The sequence below is a fragment of the Engraulis encrasicolus genome, chromosome 6 (assembly GCF_034702125.1).
Source record: "Engraulis encrasicolus isolate BLACKSEA-1 chromosome 6, IST_EnEncr_1.0, whole genome shotgun sequence".
Taxonomy (NCBI): Eukaryota; Metazoa; Chordata; class Actinopteri; order Clupeiformes; family Engraulidae; genus Engraulis; species Engraulis encrasicolus.
The window spans coordinates 35,952,721-35,960,868 of NC_085862.1; the positions used below are offsets into that span (position 1 = coordinate 35,952,721).

General features: G+C 44.2%; 1 long non-coding RNA gene across 1 annotated transcript; it reads right to left on the minus strand.

The window, feature by feature from the left end:
* Positions 1–201: 201 nt before the first annotated feature.
* On the minus strand, positions 202–1,606 carry LOC134450364 (uncharacterized). The gene is made up of 3 exons (XR_010035078.1): positions 1,508–1,606; positions 688–767; positions 202–576 (listed from the first exon to the last, which is right to left on the minus strand). It is a non-coding gene; the product is annotated as an uncharacterized LOC134450364 (long non-coding RNA).
* Between the last annotated feature and the right edge of the window lie 6,542 nt (positions 1,607–8,148).

Sequence of the window (8,148 nt, forward strand, 5' to 3'; positions counted from 1 at the left end):
ACAAAGTAATAAACAAATAGTTTCCAGTATGGTCCAAGTAGAGTCATTTTTGCAGCTAAAAATGGCTATTTCTGGAAATTCAAAATGGCGGACCATGGAGAAGATCCCCCTTTTCATGTATGAAAAGTGCAATTTTTCCAGATATAATGAATACTTGATGAATACTTGATAATGAATGCTGGCGGTAAGTATTCATGAAAAAGGTGACATTAGTGAACGGGCAGCATGAATTCTGAAAATAAAGGAAAAGGCTGCTTGTGTGTTGCCTGTAAACACGCTGAAGGAATGGTACTTTGAAAAAGACGATTCACAGTTTCAGTCCACATGTGATGCTGAAATCAGGTTCATGGGCATGTAAAAGTCCAATGTGCTTAATCCATTTGTGTAAAGGTTCTGTTGGTCCATGTTGTAAACAAAATACATACAAAATGTCGCGATGAATGCCTCTTCAACACCAATCAGGGAACACACTCGAAGCCTGTCAACTACAACGATACTTTCAGCATTCCCGGCAATCGTAGCTCTCCAGTCCTGTGCCTTCATGCTGATAGTTGGGTAAGGGGTGTTTGGCTCGCCCTACATGACAGATTGTAAATGAAAAATGATGCAATTAAATCAAATGCAATTCATACAATTAAACCAAACTAAAATCATTTGAAAAATGTTAAATATTCAGCTCGTGTTTACCTCTCCCATAAAATCAGGTTCTCGGCCTTCTCCTGGAATAGTCTTGGCAGGAGGATAATTCCAGCTCTGGTGTCAATGGCCTGGGGTGGGGACACATACAAACAATAATATATTAACAACTAAGATTATAGGCCAAAAGCTTGGACACACACAGCTATTTACATTATATTGTAGACAATCATGGAGGGCATCAAAACTGCATGAACACATATAGAATTGACCTCTGGCTAACGCCCGGCCTAGAGTGTTGATTGACCAATCATCATAGCACAAGAGGTCTGACAGTTTTTGACAACGCGAATCCAAGCTACTGTAATGCAAGGGTGGTGGGACTTGGACAAAGGATACTTGTAATCTTAAAAAATATCAATATCTTCTGTGAAACAGCAATGTGGTGAATGCAATGTCATTGTGTGCAGTGTTCACTTGTGTGCTTTGTCACAATGTCATTGGCCTAACAGCAGAAGGCATCAAGGGTGAGTTTGTAAACTGCCACTCCGGGCACATAACAGTTGGTCATGTCATGTTTGAATGTGTTATTCAGACTGTTAGAGAGTAGATATTTGAAACACGCATTTTGGTGCAGATTCGTTAATATTTGCTTACATGCTGATTTTTCTCAGCATTTTTAGACATGGTGCTACTAAGGGGATCAATGTACTGTAACCAGGCAGCTGCCATCATTCCTTAACCATCCTCTCAAAAAAACACACAACATAAACAGGATGCATCTCTGATTAACAGTGTGTGATTCAAACTGTTAAGACATTTGGCATTTGAAACACATACATGAGGTGTAAATTTGTGAATGGTTGCTAACCTTTAGAAATTCCGTCAAAGCATTTGCAGACATGGTCCATCAAGGGGGCTCAAGAACGACCAGAGAGCTACCATCCAGCCATAAGGATATCTTGGTCATCTTCTCAGCTGCATTAATATAAAAAATATAAATAACACACAACATTAGTATGCATCTCCTATTGTCAGCATGAAATGCATAGCATGTTAGAAATATGACATTTCAAAAATACATGGATTGGCTTTGTGTGAATTTATTAACTTAAAACTCACCTGTTACCACAGTGTTTATTTCTCTGAGGTACACCACACCAAAGGAATCACTCAATATAATCAGCCAGCTTCCATGTAAGATCCTTCAGCAATCTTCTCAGTCAACTGCAAAGCATGACAGCACAAAACATGAACATGAGTATGCATCTAAAAGTCTCTACAAGGCCTAATTATTACAAGATAATAAAGTATGAAAAATGATAACGCCACCATGATTTTACAATAGGCCTACAATATGAAACATCCATGAGATACATTTCTATACATATAAAATGTTTTTTTTGTTTTGTTTTTTTAATCATTGAACATTTTCTCAAACGGATTGACCCCCACTGGCTGAAAGAATTCATAACAGTGTGCAAAGCTGGAGGGCAAAAGAGCAGATTATCTGTCTGGATATTTTACTCATCACTTGAAATCAAATCTGATGCAGCCTACTTGTTAAGACCTCTAAACCACCTACTAATAGATCCAAAAAGGATGCGCAAAGAAATCTAAATATTCATTGCAGCAACCATAGACAAATTAAGCATCTTTCATAAAGCCAAGAATTAAGCAGCCTACACATCTGTGTGTTCACTATTTCAAGAGAAATCTGGTAAAGTGAATGTCTATTTAAAGAAGTGCAAACACGATCTTATGGCTCTGACAGTGATTTCTCCTCAGAGAAGAGGCACAGAATTGTAGGCATTAAAGAATGGGACAAAACAGCACACTGTGTGCACAATTACAAGTTCAGTATGTGTTTCTTTGCCCACTTCATTTACACCACGAACAGGGAAAGGCACAGGTGTTAAAACATACTTCAGATTAAGTGTATGGGTTCGTTTCTCACAAGAAAAGGCAGGCATATGGCTCCTTCAGACTTCTTAGCTAAAATACTTTAGCTATACTCAGACTTTAGCTATACACTCCTTTATTATACTCAAAAGGAGTTCGTTTCTACTAATAACCAAAAACCAACAACAATAGATAATACCTACCTCAGGCTATTTCAAACATCCCTCATCAAAGTGAACATGAATTAACCGTTTAGCTAGCTAATGTTGCTAGCGGACATTAAGCTAGCTCTTCATTCTGGCATGACTGTTTTGCCTTGGCGCTAAGCCTACAATATGAACTGGACATGTTGTATCTAAGCTTACTTCAGAGCAAAATTATATTCAAAATGAGTTTGTTTCTAACAAGAAACCAATAATCAGTTATGAATAATACCTCAGGCTACTTCAAACATCCGTTAGACTTTAGCTAACTTTGCTAGCGGACCAGATATTACCCATTTTAGCTAGATGTTGCTAGCGGACTTTTAGCTACTTCTTGACTCTGGCATGGCTGTTTGGCACAACTGGACAAGTTTTATAGCTACTTCAGAGCAAATATATATTGTAAAGGAGCTCATTTCTAACAAAAGTTAGAGGTTTCCAAGTGAGTAAGTTGTGAAATAACCTCTGGCAAAGTTAGCATAGTTATACAGTAGTGGCCTTTCAGAACAGCATGCTAGTAGAGGTTTGGTCTGATGCCAAATTCGTTATTCAATGTAGGCCTACATTTAGCATTGTCTTAAAATTATGAATGAAACATCGAAAATAAATGAACTTACCTCACAAAGAGCTTGAAATTCACCAACATCTCAACTGTCTTCTCGGCACCATGGCGGACGTGGTCCAAGATTTTTTTTTACAAGTAGACGTACTTGACGTTGAGCGTCAGAGTCCCGCCCCCTTTCATTAAACTGACATGTATCCAACAACTGGTGTGTGTACCCCCGGGTACAAATGTGTCCTCTACTGATGCATGTACCCTCTGAAGTACAATAGGGTATCTTAAGGGGTCTGTCCAGTACCCTTTGAGGTACAGAAAACTGAAAGGAACCATTTTGTACCTATAGATGCAGTATTGTACCTCCTGTGTACCTCTATTTTTCTCTGTGTGTGCTGCGTCGTTGAAGTGAGTCACCAGTAGGCGATTATCATTGTCCTAACCAGCGGATGTCAAACTTCCTTAACCCTAGCTTCTGATCTAGGAGCAGCTTGAAGAGTAGACCATTATTGGCAGACAGAACTGCCTGAACTCCCCCTCCCTACCTTCAAAGCATAAAAGGTAATGCGCTCTCAATTCAAAATCCCCCTGGGCCTGGGAGAGCTGACATGTGTGTCCCTCACAGTTGGCCGGCCTGTTGAGAAGACATCAGGTCCATTTTTTTTTTCCTAAACCCAACCACCACCACCCTTATGGGGGACCTAATTTTTTTTACTTGTCTTTCTTTCTTTTTTCTTCTTTCTTTTAAACGTCTTTTCTTATTCCTTTCTTTTTTAATAAAACAATACAATAAACAAAAATGGGTTTAACATCAAAAAAGGAAAAGAAAAAAAATAAGAAGGAAACAAAATATTCAAATCTGAGGTCCCCCAAAAATGTCAGACCGTATATTAAGTGCCCACCCACCACCCTCATATACGACCCACCCACCACCCTCATATACCCACCCACCCTCCCCCGGGGATGAAGTTACAGTTTGCATGTTATCCTAATGCAATGAGAAGTATCACATTAAATAAGAGATAGTAAGAACGAAAAAGAAAAAAAACAACAACAAAAAAGACCCTAAGGCCACCGTTCGCCATCTTTTAATTCTAACCATCTATTTGCATAGCTCACCATTCCTGTCTCATTAGCCATTACACATTCTATTTTACAGTAGTGTCTGATATAATTTTTGAAAGCTCTTATAGTCAATGTCTTTATATCCATCGTTCTATGTATGAACACTTTGCCCAACAAAACTATAATATTTTGTAATCCCTGGTTTTCGCTTGCCAAGTCACCTAGGAGTATAGTCAGATATCAGGTCCATTTAGTAGCCCTAAAGATCCCAGTGAGCAAATGTTATACATGACTATTTTGAGTAGTTTGGCTACAGATGGACATGTTGGGCCCTATGAAAAACTGTAATATGGTTATGCAGTGGCTCTCCACTGCTCATCCCATCTGGCGTGGGTGCAAAAAACTTTACTCAACTTTGGCAGGTATGCGCATAAACATTAACCACTGGGCATAGCGTTTTTTTTCCCCCTATGTCGTGGGCTGTCGCTCGACTACTGAATATGCATTTGTAACAACTCTGACTATGTGATGAGCAGTGAGCCACACTGGAAACTAAAACTAGAATCCTACAACATTCCTTGTGCATAACTTTGACTTTATGAGGGTAGTAGGCAGTCAGCACTAACCAATATAAGGAACAAAGTACAAAATGTGTGAACCTTTTATAGGGAGCTACAAGTCATAACTTGAGTCATTAGCTAGGTACACGTATCTGGGTCCAGAACGGAAAGCCAATGGATGATTAGGTAGTACTAGTAAGGCTGCCCATTGGTTGACGAGTGTCCCTATAAGTTGAATGCTGGCTGAGCAGTTAGTTCCAGAAGTGAATACCATTGGAAAAATTACTATAGATTATTTCTACCATAAGGTGAATGCCATTGGCTGTGTCAGTTTAGCAGAGAAGAAAAAACACTGATTGATGAATTCCCCAAACAGCTACAGGCCATGGAATGACTAGTTAGTTCCGAAACAGGTGGCCATTGGCTGACAAGTTTAAACTAAAAGACACTGTCTGAGTAGTTACGGATGAAATGGCATTGGATGATGACTACACGATGAAAGACATTTTGGCAAAGAGCTGAATGGATGGCTTTGGGTGAGTTGCTATGGCCAAAAGAAATTGAATGCCGTTGGCCAATGAATTCCTCAAAGAGCAGTTGAAGGCTAGTGCACTGTGAGTGGGTGGGCAAGGGGGCGCCGTGGTCATACCAAGGCCAGGACGGGCGGCTGGGTTAGGATGATACTACCATTGTATGACTAGGTCACCTATAAGCTGAATGACATTGAGTGAGTGATTGTGGTCAAAAAAGAAGATGAATGTCATTGGCCAATGAATTCCCCAAAGAGCTGAAGGCCATTGCGGGTAGGGTGGGTGGGCGAGGGGGCGGGTGCCAAGCCAGGGCAGGTGTGGTGGGGATGAGACTGGGCAAGGCAAGGCAGAGGCGGAGGCAGCTACGGGGTATAGCGTAGTGTAGCGTAGTGTGGGTGGGTGGCTCATCACCGTACTGTAGGGTTAGTCATGTGCCCATTAGTCACGCTCACTCACCTTGCACTCAAATGACTCCTTTCAGTTGGACAGTGGACACGCATTTGTGTGTGTGTGTGTGTGTGTGTGTGTGTGTGTGTGTGTGTGTGTGTGTGTGTGTGTGTGTGTGTGTGTGTGTGTGTGTGTGTGTGTGTGTGTGTGTGTGTGTGTGAGAGTAAGTAAGTAAGTAAGAAAAAGGGAGAGGGTAACAGAAAGAGGGGGAGAGGCAGAGATAGGGAGAGAGAGAGAGAGAGAGAGAGAGAGAGAGAGAGAGAGAGAGAGAGAGAGAGAGAGAGAGAGAGAGAGAGAGAACATGTGCATGTGAGGCAATCTTTATAGAACCGTGTATGGGTGTGTCTGCGTGGGTGTGTGTGTGTGAGAGAGCGACAGCTAGTGAGAGCGAGAATGTGTGTGTGTGCGTCACGTGTGTGTGGCCACCAGTGTGTGTGTGTGTGTGTGTCAGAGGGGCCAAGCGAAGCGGCGTGCTCACACAGGAGTGCTGGTATGCCTCATATCAGCTGGCTGAGTGCTCCACACATCTGCTGTGCGTTGGCTTGTTGTTTGTGTTTGTGTGTGTGTGTGTGTGTGTGTGTGTGTGTGTGTGTGTGTGTGTGAGAGAGAGAGAGAGAGAGAGAGAGGAGTGCAGTGAGTTCTCTTGGCACTGTAGCCTATAATCAAACCCACACCCAAACCCACATAAAGGAGTGACGCCCGCCCACACACTCACGCCCCTGCATAGACACACGCACACACACACACACGCATACACAGACACAGACACACACGCACACACACACGCATACACACACACACGCACACACGCACACACACACAACACGCACACACACACTTATAGACACACACACACACACACACACACACACACACACACACACACACACACACACAACAGTCACATGAACATCCTGTCCCTGACACAGGACTTCTTGGTTGACTGTGAGCACTTGCTCGCTCGCTCACTCACTCACTCACTCACTAAACTCTCTCTCTCACTCACTCAACTCTCTCTCTCTCTCTCTCTCTCTCTCTCTCTCTCTCTCTCTCTCTCTCTCTCTCTCTCTCTCTCTCTCTCTCTCACACACACACACAAACACACACACACACACACACACACACACACACACACACACACACACACACACACACACACACACACACACACACACACACACACACACACACACACTAAAATATGCGCAGAGCAACTACAGAACTACAGAAGGGCAGGAGAGCAGGAGTGAGCGAGAGTGTGAGCGGGCAGAGAGGCAGGAACTCAGGAAGGCAGACAGGCAAGAAGTCAGACAGAGAGGCAGGCGGGCCGGCGGGCAGACAGACATATAGGCAAGCAGGTGAACAGAGAGGCAGACGGACAGACAGGCAAGAAGGCAGGCACGTGAGGGAGACAGGGAGGCATGCACTCAGGGAGGCAGGCAGGTGAGGGAGACAGGGAGGCAGGCACTCAGGGAGGCAGGCAGGTGAGGGAGACAGGGAGGCAGGCACTCTGGGAGGCAGGCAAGCAGGAACTCTGGCAGACAGGCAAGCAGGCAGGCAAGCAAAGCAGACAGACAGGCAAGCAGGCAGGGAAGCGAGGCAGACATGCAAACAGGCAGGCAAGCAAGGCAGACATGCAAACAGGCAGGCAGATACTGCAGTTGGGCAGGAAGGCAGGCCAGGTAGCCATGTACAGTATGCAGCCAGGCAGCCGTGCAGATGGGCAGGCAGGTGAGGAAGGCAGACAGACAGTCAGGCTGAGGAGCAGGCAGGCAGACATGCAGGCAGGCAGGCAGGGAGGTGAGGAATACAGACAGACATGCTGAGGCAGACAGACAGGCAGGCAGGCTGAGGGGTAGAAAGGCAGACAGGCAGGATAGGCTGAGGGGTAGACAGACAGACAGGCAGGATAGGCTGAGGGGTAGACAGACAGGCAGGCAGGCAGGATATATTGGCTGAGGGGTAGGCTGGCTGGGGCTGCTCTGTGCTTCGCTTCGCTCGGCTCACAGCTTGGGCAGCACTTCTGCTGTGATGACAACCACACATCTAAACCACCCACTGCTTCATCTCTCTGTATCTGTCTCTCTCTCTCTATCTCTCTCTCTCTGTCTCTCTCTCTCTCTCTGTGTCTCTCTCTCTCTCTCTCTCTCTCTCTCTCTCTCTCTCTCTCTCTCTCTCTCTCTCTCTCTCTCTCTCTCTCTCCCCCTCTTTCTGTTACCCTCTCCCTTTTTCTTACTTTCTCCAAGCCC